The sequence below is a fragment of the Zeugodacus cucurbitae genome, chromosome 4, assembly GCF_028554725.1.
Source record: "Zeugodacus cucurbitae isolate PBARC_wt_2022May chromosome 4, idZeuCucr1.2, whole genome shotgun sequence".
Taxonomy (NCBI): Eukaryota; Metazoa; Arthropoda; class Insecta; order Diptera; family Tephritidae; genus Zeugodacus; species Zeugodacus cucurbitae.
The window spans coordinates 49336134-49350093 of NC_071669.1; the positions used below are offsets into that span (position 1 = coordinate 49336134).

At 35.2% G+C, this 13960-nt stretch overlaps 1 protein-coding gene across 2 annotated transcripts in view; it reads right to left on the reverse strand.

The window, feature by feature from the left end:
- The window catches only part of LOC128921795 (division abnormally delayed protein-like), a 289849-nt gene extending 278704 nt beyond the window's left edge, over window positions 1-11145 (reverse strand). Inside the window, exon 1 of one of the 2 annotated variants that reach the window (XM_054230179.1) lies at window positions 10498-11100. The gene's annotated coding sequence lies outside the window, so the exon portion shown is untranslated. Of the gene's footprint in view, window positions 1-10497 lie in introns of both variants that reach the window. The other variant, XM_054230182.1, reaches the window with a different exon arrangement.
- Between the last annotated feature and the right edge of the window lie 2815 nt (window positions 11146-13960).

Below are 13960 nucleotides of genomic sequence, written 5' to 3' on the forward strand. Positions count from 1 at the left end.
ATTACAGTTTCACTATAGGTTAAGTAGATTGGCGAATGATCCGAGTTTAGGTCATAACCCTGATTAATCGATAGATAGTTCCGGGATATTTTCCCGACAATGAAAAAATCTATCAGGTCTGGAATTTTTTGACTATCTGTTGGCCAATATGATGGTAGGCCCGTCGATAATGCATAACTTCCGGTTGACTGCAGTGCTTTATAAAGTTCTCGCCCCTTTGTAGTCGTAAGCCTCGAACCCCAGTACGTATTCTTTGCGTTAAAATCTCCACCCATTATGAATCTATATCTGTGTCTATTTATTAAGTTTTGGTACTCTTCACATTGGATTTGATGTCTTGGTGGACTATACACCGACGTAAATGAGAGTGGACTTTTAGCTCCGTAAATAGTCACTGTTGTAGTTTGAAACTTATCAGTTGTAAGTTTTTCTTCCTCAACATGTTTAATCGTATTTTTAATTAATATTGCACTTCCGCCGCGTGCGCAATTGCTTGGATGAATTGTATGGTAAGTTTCATAGTTTTTAATTTTAAAATAGGTTTGTGACGTAAAATGTGTCTCCGATATCATACATACGTCAACATTTTCCGAGTTCAATATAATTTCGATTTCATCCTTATGTTTGATTAACCCATTTGAGTTCCATAGAAGAATCTTTATGGAATTAGACATCTTTGTTGTTAAACAGATATTTTTCAAGTCTACATAAACGACTTTGTAAGGAGGTGTTGAATTCCTCTTGCTTATTGAGTTTCTGTAAGATCTGCGATAAAATGCTGTTATTAGAAATATTCTCGTTATTATTAGCTTTTAAAACATGAGCAAAAGTAGATTTTTTCAATGTTTCAGCTGTAATTTTAGGTCCTTCCTGTTCATTGGTTTTCGTTTTGAAATCTGCAGGATCTTCTACCTTTCGAGTTATACCGTCAGTTTTTTTGTGGCCAATTGTTTTTGCTCGTAGCTTTTGTAATTCTTTGGCGACAAGGCACCCTCTATAGTTGGCTGGATGCGCTTCGCCACAGTTGCAACATTTAGGCTGCTGTTGCTCTGGTTTTGAGCATTCAGAGGTCTTATGCTTACCGGAACACTTAACGCATCTTGGTTGTTTACCACAATAATTTTGTGTGTGACCAAATGACTGGCAATGTTTACATTGTGGTATCAGCTTAGGCAATTTGACTGGTTCAATAGAAACAATTGAATTTAATATAGTTTTGGTCTCATAGATCTTTTTTATATCTTCCATGGGATCAAATGTTACCAAAAACATGTCGAGAGGAGTTTTATCTTTCCATTTAAGTCTATTGACAGCACTCAGTGCATTTAAACCTTGCTCTTTCAAGTCATTTATAATAGATTTCGGATCATAAGAATTGTGCAAATTTTTTATAATTACTCTAATTGGCCGTGTTTGTTTATTCTCAAAACTATACCAAGATATATTCCTGCTCGAAAGTGCTTTGGAAATGCTTCTGTAGTCTTCTACAGAGAAAGTATTTAGCTTGTATATTCCATTATTTAATAGTTTAATGGTAAAATTTGTTTTTGCTTCCGATTTTGCAATTGTGTATAGCTGCTGATAATTGCTGCCGTTAGAATCTCCAGACACCATAATTGGTGGAGGCCGCGAACTATTTTTTGGGGTAAGCGGTTCTGATGGTGCTTTATCTGCCTTTTCCGGAAGAGCAGGAGAATACTCCGCTTTTCGTTTTTTAGCTGGTCTTTTCTTCAATATCCATTCAGTTTCTTTTGCTAATTCTTCTTCATCCGTTGAGAATTCGGCCTTATTTTCTGAGTTAGGAATTTTGTTTTCTTCAATAGACTTAAGCTTCAGGTTTTCAGCTTTTAGAGTATTTACTTCTAATGACAGTTTTGCGCACATTTGTTCCATTTCCTCAAGTTTTTTCGTTAGTCCTTCAATAGTTACATCTTTTTTAACTGTTTTATTTAACTTACCACCTCCTGGAGGTGGTGTCTTAATAATTGGCATTACGTTTAGAAATTGCTTATTATTATGTATGTATATAATTGCATATAAACAATAAAAATTACAAAATAAATAATACTTGGTAACTCTATAGGTTAGTTGCCTTGTGAAAAAATTATTGTCCTTAAATTTAGTATACTTTTAGGCTAAGGTACAATAAGTTATAATATTAGGTTAACTTTTGTGGCGCCAAAAAGTCTCCAATCAGCTGATGGTTTTCTCCTCTGTGTCCACAAAGCTGATAATTACAAAACTTCCAATCCAAATTAGTCAGTGGTTGTAAGTCGCTGCTTCTTCACTCCAACGCACCTGAACGTCGCGCTTTGTATTCTTCAGATTGATGTGCAAATTTTGTTTTATTTCTCGCCTTTTTCAGTAAATTTTTATATATTTTTTTAACACACACTATTATTCACTCTTTTATCACTCAGAGTTGCCACTCCGCTTTTTGTTCACTGGTTAATGAGACTTATGAAATTAGTACAACATAGATCCTAGCAAATTCATTTTCTAATTATCATGAGATTATATCATCATAATATGAATCCCCTCTACATCTATATCTATCTTTGCATACTGCGTGAAGTACAAAACTATATTCCTCTCAATTGAAAAACCGTATACAGCGCCATTTTATTGACTCCTTGAAAATATTTATTGACACTTTGTAAATATTAATTAATATTTTAATTATTGCCCTTTCAATCGCTAAATACAAAAGTACTCAATTAATTTGTTCGACAACTCAATTTTTCACATATTACAAAAGACAAACTTTATCCAAACTAAATATAAAAAACATAGTGAAAATAAAATCACTTGACACACGCAGAACTTTATGAAAACCGCAATATCCAACAGCCGGCAGGCATTTCCTCTGCCTTTTTCGCTTTCACTGAGCTTTCGCACAACTTTCCGATTCAATCTCCCTAGTTTGTAGTGGCTTCCCTGACTGGGCAGTGTGTATAAAATACTCATTGTTGAGTTCTCGGAAGTTTTTAGATTGTATTGTTGTTGTTGTTTTCGTTTTATTGAAGTTCTTGTTAGTGATTTACGCATTTACGATTGGCTCGACATGACCTTCGCTATGAAAGTGTCGTTCGTTCGTGAGAGTGTGACAATATTGAATGGCACAACAACAACTATAAGGCAAACACCAACAATTGACACCAATAACAAATTTTATCGAAGTTTAACAACTTTTACTCATTGTTACGAATTTTCGACGCTTTTTGTTTTCCTCTTTCTCTACTTATTCTTATTCACTTATTATTCTCCCCACCCACTCGTTGAGCATACATGACGAGGACATTTTTCGTATCCTTGGTGAAAGTTTTAAGTGTATGTATGTATGTATGTAGTTGTTGATACTCGGGTTCCACTGATGTCCTTGTCAATGAAATCTAAGTAAGTGATTGCTTAAATGGCAATAAGAATTCTGTGTACCACAAGTTGAAGTTTATTTTCAGGGGATAAGTGGAAAAGACAAATACAATCAAATGTTTAGAGCTTTAATGTATTTTACAATACGTAATATAAAATTCATATAACATGCGAAAGCTTTGAAAGCTTTGAAATCTTAAAGCTTAAAAAGCTAAAAGCTTCTAAAATTTGTTGAAGCTTTTGCTAATTATGGAGAGGATAGCAGCAGTTATGAATTGAAAAGCTTTCATGGCTCTCTAGTTACGTACTAAAACTTTCGATTCGTTTGCATTAATCGTTTTATTCCATATTTGGTATTATCTTAATCATTAATTTCCTTTCTGAGTTTCGATTGCTATAGAATGAAAACAAGGTAAGTGATTTCACATATCAAAAAATTTATTTTTTAATTTCATTGATTTTTTGAGCTTTTATGTTTTTGGAAATTTTTTAGAAACGATTTATTACACTAAAAAATCGTGTATAAATAGGTCAAATAATTGTAATTTATTCACTATGTATCCACCCTAAAGCTTCTTAGTAAATTCATATATAACTAAAATAGGTTGACTATATTTGCCGTAAACTCAAAGGAAAAGCTCTCAAATCGCCTAAATGCAACTCAAAGCAAGCGGAGTTTTTTATTTGCCTCACTTTTGTAGACGTTTTGTTGCTATATTTGCTTCCCACTAACTGTCGCCAGTAGGTCCTACACCAAAGATGGGTAACCAACCACGCGCCCACAAACATTGCCCGCGCGTTCACTTTTTTCTGTGTGATATTGGTTAAGCACACAAAGCCGCCTTGCCATTGCAATTTGCCACAAAAACAGCTTTGCGAGTTTTTTCGCACCGGGCTTTGAAGTGCATGCGCTGAAGCGTAACCAGTTTAGCGTTTTGAAATTAATTTTTATTTTTTATCCCCCATGTTTCTCACTCATTTCCTCGTGTTTGCGGATACTGTGACTAAGTTTAAATTGCATGCCACATTCGCTGACTTGCTACTTAATCGGCGAAAACCAAAAGTCAACTGAAGTTACTATGGGAAAACTTGACATTTCATTAAATGCACTGTAACGATACACCCACAACAATGTGAACACACTTGCCACGAGCTATTTCAAGTCATTAGCTAAAGTTGTGCAAGCCTGCCACACTCACTAACTAGCTGACTTACTTATTGAGTTGCTCGGCTTACTAACTTCACAAAAATAATAACAAAATACAAAAACAAGAAAATCATATTTTTTATTTCGTTTCTCACTCACCTTTTTCCTCAAAGTTGCCGCTCAACTTAATGTCGATCGTCTCGAAGTAATCCCGCACGCTGTTGCATTGTTCGCGTGTGTTTAAAATCTTGCTGGTCGAATCGCGTTGCAAGCGGCGCCTGTGATGTGCGTGGTGCTCCTGTTGTTGTTGTTGCAGTTCATGATGTGCATGAAAATGATGAGCACCATCGAGATGCTTCGCCTGGACGGCCGTTGGCAATGCCAAACAACTGCTGGCCACTAAGAGAGCAATGCAAACTTTTAGCAACGTGAATAATTGGTGGTGTTGCTGTTGTTTCTGATTTGCGGCATTCCGTTGGCCGGCAATTTCTGCGGTGGAGTGGGCCATATTTTTAAGTGTGAGTTTATGTATTAATGTTGTTTAAAACAAGCTGATTTCAAATACCTCTTACCGCGGGTCGGGGAAAATATTTGAAACACCAAGCTTGAGTGAGAACTATTTCATTCTGATTTTATTTTGGTTTTTTACTTACTTATATACAAATTTTAGAATTATCTTAAGAACTAATTATATATGTATGTGTGTATGTCTATATGTATATTTTATATGTTGCACGATAAGGGGTTATTTCAAATGCAAACAAGCAATTGCCCAAATGTATTTTTATAACCAATAGGTTATCTTGTGCATACATATAAATGTGTTTGTTGAGTGCATGCATGTTGCATATAGATGCATGCGTGCCTCATATAAATATATGTACGTTGTATATATAAATGTATGTATTATATGTATGTATGTATGTATGCTCGTTAAATATATTTGAACATACATATTTATGCTCAGTGGACTGCATGTGTTATTACATTTTTCTTATTTAATATTCTTAATATGTAGAGTAATAAAAAACTAAATATATACGCACATGTTCATTTTTGAACATTCTCCCGGGCGACAAAAGTGACTCCGGTTCATTTTTGAACATTCTCCCGGGCGACAATGGTGACTCCTGGATAGATGACCTCAGCTTGTAATCGTCGCCTCGTCTTTACCGATGCCCCAATTAACATTTGTGTGTGATAGTTTTGGGAAACCGCAAGAATAACGCCTTTGTAGCGGCCAGTGCATCGTGCTCCTAATTCCAAAGTGGCCTTTAATGGCCCATATCTGCTCCAGCATAAGTTGCCATGGTATTAGTAACTCCCAAATGGTTGTTACTACATCCACTTTTTCAAACAATATCTGTTGACTGTATTTTGCAAGTTTAAATTGTTCTCGACTTTTCTTTATATATTGTAGTAATGTCTTCTTATCAATTTCCAACGCATTGGATCTTTTCTTCAGTAATGTTATCATATCTTTATATATTAATTTTTTCACATTGTGGTATTTCTTTTTCATTCGTGAATCAAGCATGTTATTTTTCCTCCTATATGTTGTATTGTTGTCTGGTATCTTCTTACCACGAATATCTCCACCAATCATCGTTGCCACAATCGGTGTTATTGTTATTCTCCAGCTCCTGCACGATTTGCTTCTGTATTGCTGGACATTTTTATCTTCAATATTTTCTTCGATTTGGTTACTTTCAGTAATAACTCCTTGTGTATATTTTTCTTCTTCTTCAACCAATTTATTTGTTTTTTCCTCAGATAAAAGAAATTCATGAGATTCTTCTGCTAAAGAACTTTCTGAAATAAGTTCTTCTTTCATGAACATTTTTTCTGACAGCATATAATGCGGAAACGAAATTTCGCTGTGAACAGTGATACGTTTTGAAGAAGTAGTAACATCTTCCTTCTGTGTTGCTACTTTTTTGACATGTAATGCATCTGCGTCGTCGTTTCTTTTCAGGTCCTTTTTAATTGGGTTATCACCATAAGGGTAGGTGACTTTCTCCAATGTGTATTTCTCATTAGTTGGTTGTTCATTACCGGCAAGTCTCTCCAGTGGCATATTTCCATCGTCATATGCCTTGGACCCAACTGTAGTAGCGGTGCCAAAAGTACTTCCACCATTAGCTTCCACATTACCTTTGTTAGCTGGAGCCTTGAAAATTAGGCTCGAAAATTTATTTGATTGTATTTCTGGATCTGAGTCATATGTATTGGTTTGACCAAAGACACTATCCTTTGTATCAGCGTCAAAACCACTAGTAGCTGGAGCCTTAAAAGGTAGGCTCGAAAATTTAATGTTGAATAACTCCCTTTGCATTTTCAACATTCGCACAATTTCAGCGACTTCAACCAGTAATTCCTCTGCTTTAATATAAATAAATTTCTCGTCGTATTTATATGATAAATCATCCAAATTTTGCTCAACGAGGTTTTGAAAATGTTGTAATTGATTTTCATACCTTTCGAGCGCAGCTTCGTCAGCAATATATATATTTGCTTTTACCTTTGCAATTATAGATCTAATTCTTTCCGATCTTTTTTCAATTGCTTGCAATAAATTGTCTGCCACCTTTTCGGTTGGGCTATACGTTCTTGCCCCTGTATCCATTCCTTTGGATGCTTGTTCTTGTCTCTCAACTCTACAACAAAGGCGGCATACTTCCATATTTTTTTTATATTAAAATTTTATAAAAAAACAAATTTCTTTTTCTTCAAAGAATTTGAGGATTTTTTGTTTCGATCGCCTTGTTGATCTTGCTGTGCCTCGACTCACAGCTGCTGTATATATAAGTTATATAACAGTTAACTAATGCGTATTGTCTCTCGCAAATACGTTTTACATACAATCTTTTCCATTGATTTTTTTTTTGTCTTTTGCCTAATTCATGTATAGGACTTTTTCCTGCCTGTATTTCTATATACAGGTCTTTTTATTTGTCTGAGCTCACATTCTGCTCTAACGACCAAATTTTGTAATAGGTGCCTCTATATTCTAATAGCAGGCCTTCTTAATTGGATCTCTCTTCGGCTCCGGATCTCTCTATCCGGCTCGAAGGACCAAATGTTTAAAACAAGCTGATTTCAAATACCTCTTACCGCGGGTCGGGGAAAATATTTGAAACACCAAGCTTGAGTGAGAACTATTTCATTCTGATTTTATTTTGGTTTTTTACTTACTTATATACAAATTTTAGAATTATCTTAAGAACTAATTATATATGTATGTGTGTATGTCTATATGTATATTTTATATGTTGCACGATAAGGGGTTATTTCAAATGCAAACAAGCAATTGCCCAAATGTATTTTTATAACCAATAGGTTATCTTGTGCATACATATAAATGTGTTTGTTGAGTGCATGCATGTTGCATATAGATGCATGCGTGCCTCATATAAATATATGTACGTTGTATATATAAATGTATGTATTATATGTATGTATGTATGTATGCTCGTTAAATATATTTGAACATACATATTTATGCTCAGTGGACTGCATGTGTTATTACATTTTTCTTATTTAATATTCTTAATATGTAGAGTAATAAAAAACTAAATATATACGCACATGTTCATTTTTGAACAAATGTAATAAAAACAACAACAAATGTATTGCACACTTTTCACTTGCTTATTTATTGTTTTTGTGTGGCTTTCGAGCGATTAATGGAGCTTAATACGTCTAAAAAGCGATATTTAACTTTTTAATGTGCTTTAAATATTCTTATTTTTGTTGCTGTATTTTTTTGTTATTTCTTTTATTTTTCGGGTATTCTTAATTTGTATGTTGTAATATCGTCGGCAACACGCTTTTGATATCGCACTATGCAAATAATTCACAAATCACGTTGCCTTTGTGATCGGCCGCTATCAAAAATACATAACACAAAACTGTAAAAAAAAACAATAACAACAATTAGTAAATTAAAATAACCGGTTTTTTGCTTTAGAAAATTTGTGCGTTAGACGACTTGTTAGCCAATTAATTGATTTGATTAAATTTTAATTTCACAATGAAACAATTTTATGTTGCACGAACACTGAATAATAATATAAAATCTATATTTATATATGTAAATATATTATTTATAAAAAAAATTTCACAAAATTTCTCACAAATATGTTCACTGTATAAACTTTCTTATTGCTTGTTATTATATAACAATAAGTGTTGTTGCTGTTAGCATTTCTTATTTTTACACACCACAGCTTGCCTCTAATTGTGGCATAAATCAGCGTCAAGCGTTTATTTTTTTCACTCTGCGCGACTTTCTTTCGATTATCTATTATGCTTTGAAAGCGTTGCACTTGCGTTTATTTTTAGCGCCCGCACACCTTGTTGCTCTTGCCTTTATATAAGTAGTTGTGTCTGAACAGCTGACTGCCGCTTTTTTCGCTCGCGCGGACAACAATGAAAGACACGCTGTTGACAGCCGGTCGCTTTGTGTGGCACACAATCGAAACGCTTGTCAATAGCTAGCTAAATTAAGCTGAAATGAACACTTGGCGGCAATGCGCTTTGCGTACAACTGAGCTAAAGCGTTTTGTTAAATTCTTCTTGTGAAAAAAGTCACAATTTACACTGTCTTAAAATTTTTTTCGCCTAGAGACTCTTCCTTTTATTTTATTTATTGCTTATTGATGCGCACGCCTTTATTTGCTGGTGCTTGTATTTCTTGTCTTCTGTGTTTTTAACTGTTATTTACATATAGACTGTTAGGCTTGACCACGCCAGCAAGCGTCTCAGACAATAGCACGCTAATCGTGCAAGTCCAATTGACCAAGCGCTTAAGCATTTAACGCGCTACAGCAGCTTTCTACAACACCTAGCTACACTAATGCTATCTAACCACGCGCATTCACAAGCGTTTATTCACTTACGTGTGCGTCTAATTGAATTTAAGCAAAGCGTCCGACGGCCGCAAGTAAAACACAAATATATCCGCGACCAATAAACTGTGTAGAAGGTACAAAAGCAAATAATGCTTAAAGACAAAAGTGAAAAAAACGCTCGTACGTTTGTTTATCTCCGCGGCGCTGCGTGCACAGACAGCACAGGTAACGCAACGCGGCTGCAGTCAAAGTAAGCAGCGCTGAAGCGTATGAGAACGGCAAACAAACGGTGACGTCGCCTTTCTTTCTTTTTTCTTATTTTATTACACTTGTGCGTAACGCTGTTGACGGATTGCTTTTTACTTTTTTTACGCGTTTGGTTCTTCTACTTTTTGCAGTTGCTTTGTTTGGCACGTTTCTTCGACCGTCCGCTCTCCTGCGTGCGCGTGTTTGTGTTGGCGCTTTTAATGTGCGAAATTGTACATTAAGCGAAACGCTTACAGAATCTAAATAGAATACGTAATTTTGTCTGTCCTAAACTATTACACAGCGCCCGAAGTGTTCTACTCAGCAGCTGATTTTTGTTTTTGATTTACTTGTTCCTTCACCGCATATGCGCTTCTAATAACACTCTAACGCTTTACACTAAAAACACAAACAGTTTACACTATTAGCTAGCTATTAAACGCTTGTTGGCAACAGCGCTTATGCGTTTCCAATTGTTGATTTTGTGGTTGCTGTTATTCTGATCATTAATCTCTTGCTCTGTTTTCGGTTTCTTTTTCTTATTTTCCGGTCTGATTTGATTATTAATCTGCAGCACACGCTCGCAAGTACCCACTACAAACGCTTAGCAGAAGAGTGACAAACCATCCACACTAAATCGCAACAACTCAGCGGTCAAATAAGCGCAACAACAAAATAAACTCAAAAGGTTTAAGGTCACTGAAGTTGATCAACGCGCTGTCAACACTGAGAACACTGCAGCACTTTACAAAAATATACTAAAAACAACAATAATTTAATCAAATTTCAATTTACGCTAAACACTGCTCAACACACACATTTCCAATTTACAATAACAATTAGATAAATAATTTATTCTTTGTAACCATTATTTTTCACCTTTTTGCTCGTCTTCAAACGCACTCGTCACTAGCAGAGACACTCGTTCCACGCTGCCGCTATTTCTTAGATTGTCTATTTACACACTTCGTGTTTTTTTCACTTATATTTTCTGCTTTGATTCTATTATTTTGCTTATTTCATTCGTATTTTTACAACACTAATATATTTCTTTGCCTTTCCACTTGCGTTTAATTATAAACTCAACGCGTTTCACAGCGCTCTCGGCTCCGCATTTGCTGGATATGACTAGCGCACGGTATATCTTTTTTAGCTTATTTTTTTTTACTCTGTTTAAACGGCGGACTAGCGTTAATTAAGCGCTACTACGGTTGCACACGTCCGAACACTCCGACAACTCGTTGGCGTATAGCGTTTGAATGGCAAGAATTTTGAGAAATGTTCGTTGCTGTTCGCTTCGAACATCGAACTTAGCGGTTCGTTTGGCACATGTTTGTGGTTGCTTGTTCGGTTGCGATGTTCGTGTTGTGTGTTTGAGTTTGAGCAGAGTGCCGGTGAAAATTGATTATTGTTGGCTGTACAGTGGTGGCCGTAGTAAGTGACAGTCGAATATTAAAGTTAACAACGCGCAAAAAAAAACACAAATTAATTAAATTATGTGAATAAAAGTAAAAATATTTTAAAATATTTTTTTGAAAAATACAATTAAATAATTATTTGAAAAATTTGAAATAACTTCCAATGTATTCACATGACTATAATGGTTATTTGAGATTTTAAAGTATTTTATGTGAAAAGGTATAAATTTATCCATATCAAGATCATTACAACGATAAATTAATTTGAGTAAAATTGTTTAAAAATTAATTAAACATTGTACAGGCGCCCTTAGACGTCTGAGGAGGGTGATAAGTAACCAATATACTTATACCAATATACTGACGTCGTGGACTTAGGAGAGATGGAGACTTACTTTCGTAAGGCTGAGGTCACGGGTGTCATACCTTCGACGGCCAAATATACCTTGACCGCCTAAGCAAACTTTTGAGAGGCTTGAGCTATCCAAGTGATATCCATCGTCGAATCGTCTTGTCGCGAGGGGATCTGTATCTTAACATAACTTTACTTAATATTCCATAACCAGACATCATTAAATAAAAATATTGAATGATTCGAATCCAACTTGAATTTACACTCACGCCAAACAACCACATATTGATTTGAAAAACAGGTACGGAAGGGCTAAGTTCGGGTGTAACCGAACATTTTATACTCTCCCAATTTATTTATTTAACTTTATTTATATTATATAATACACAATTTTACCCACATATTCGTCATATATATTGTATAAAGTCCATTGAAAGTTGGAAACAGTAATATTAGGTTAGAAGCACCGAGGTCCTCGTGTTCGATATATGGGGCCTTAAAAACCTGTGGTCCGATTTCAGCGATTTTTAGAATGGGGCTGCCACACTATTAACATAGTATTTATGCAAATTCTGCACCGATATCTTCACTAGTGCTTACTTTATATATTGTAAAGTAAACGATTCAGATAGTCTTCAAAGTTCTGGTATATAGGAAGTAGGCATGGTTGTGAAGCGATTTGGCCTATTTTCACAACATATCATTGGGATGTAAGGAAACTATTACAAACCAAGTTTCATTTAAATCGGTGGAGTAGTTCCTGAGATATGGTTTTTGACCCATAAGTGGGCGGCGCTACGCCCATTTTCCATTTTGTAAAAAAATCTGAGTGCAGCTTTCATCTGCCATTTCTTATGTGACATTTAGTGTTTCCGACGTTTTTCGTTAGTGAGTTAACCCACTTTTAGTAATTTTCAACCTAACTTTTGTATGGGAGGTGGGCGTGGTTATGATCCGATTTCTTTCATTTTTGGACTGTATTAGGAAGTGGAAAAAACGACTGCAGAAAGTTTGGTTTATATAGCTCTATTGGTTTGCGAGATATGTATAAAAAACTAAGTAGAGGGCGGGGCCACGTCCACTTCCCCAAAAAAATTACATCCAAATATGCCCCTTCATAATGCTATCCTTTATACCAAATTTGATTTCCATAGCTTTATTTATGGCTTAGTTATGGCACTTTATGTGTTTTAGGTTTTCGCCATTTTGTGGGCGTGTCAGTAGTCCGATTTTGCAACCTTCCTATGGTGCCAAGAAATAAGTGTGCCAAGATTCATCAAGATATCTTAATTTTTACTTAAGTTACAGCTTGCACAGAAGGACGGACGGACGGACAGACAGACATTCGGATTTGAACTCCACTCTTCACCCTGATCACTTTGGTATATATAACCCTATATCTAACTCGTTTAGTTTTGGGTGTTACAAACAACCGTTATGTGAGCAAAACTATAATACTCTCTTTAGCAACTTTTGTTGCGAGAGTATAAAAATAGTGATATTTCGACCAGTCGAGTTGGAACTAATTATAAAGCTTTAAAATTTTTAAGTCTGCTCCCTATTCGATTTAAGATATTACAACTGCTCAATATTTGTGAGTCACTGCAAAAGTTTAATGGTCTAAAGGAAAAACTCCAATTAGTATAAAACCATTACGCAGTTTTCATAGAAGTATACCCGTTTTTATGTTCGTTAAGATTCACCGCTCATTAGCTACATATTTGATATATTAATTAATACGTGAGCTTTTATATTTCAAAATACATTGACCACTGCACGCCGTCATAAAAATTTCCTAGAAGAAAAAATCCTTAAATTCCTTACAACTAATTTACACATTTGTAACAAGGAAATTTAATTTAAACCTCTTAAGAAGACTCATCTAAAGAATGGAATTGTAAGATTGCAACGTTATTACGAAATTAAGCTTACAAATGAGCCGCGCTACCGCAGGCTTTAAGATTCATATTCACACCTCGCCACTTTCCCACATTCATTTTCGATTTTTTTCAAGGCGTCTTTCACTGCCGACATAGATTAGTGAGTAATCGCGGAGGCATGCCTAGTTCCAGTCGAGTATTTCCTTTCCGTTGAATATTGAGTTCAGATCGAAAGTCAACGAAGGGCAGGCAATAAAAGATGGAAGAGCAAAGCACCGAACGTGGCGAACAAAGCTGAGATTGAAATGAATTTATGGTTGGCAGGAGGAAACATCAAAACGTTGATTTAAAATTAAAAAGCTGTCACATCATTAAGATAAAGCTATAATTTAAAATATGAAACCTTTTTAACACGTTAGTGTCGTTTTGCTCTAAAGTGTTTCGCATAAACAAAAAACACTGACAAAAGAAGATACTTATACATACGTATATATTCTAAAAACGAAGGCTCGACCAGAATTTCTTAAACCGACTATCGGAAGAACTTTGCTACAACAGAACTGTGGTTATGGAGACATAATAAAGCGGTGATTCTGAAACAGAGTCGAGATCGAAACCTATTCAAGTATAACAAGTAAATCTTCTCCTGGATCATTATGACCAACTTTTTGTCTCTAGTCAAGATTAGACCT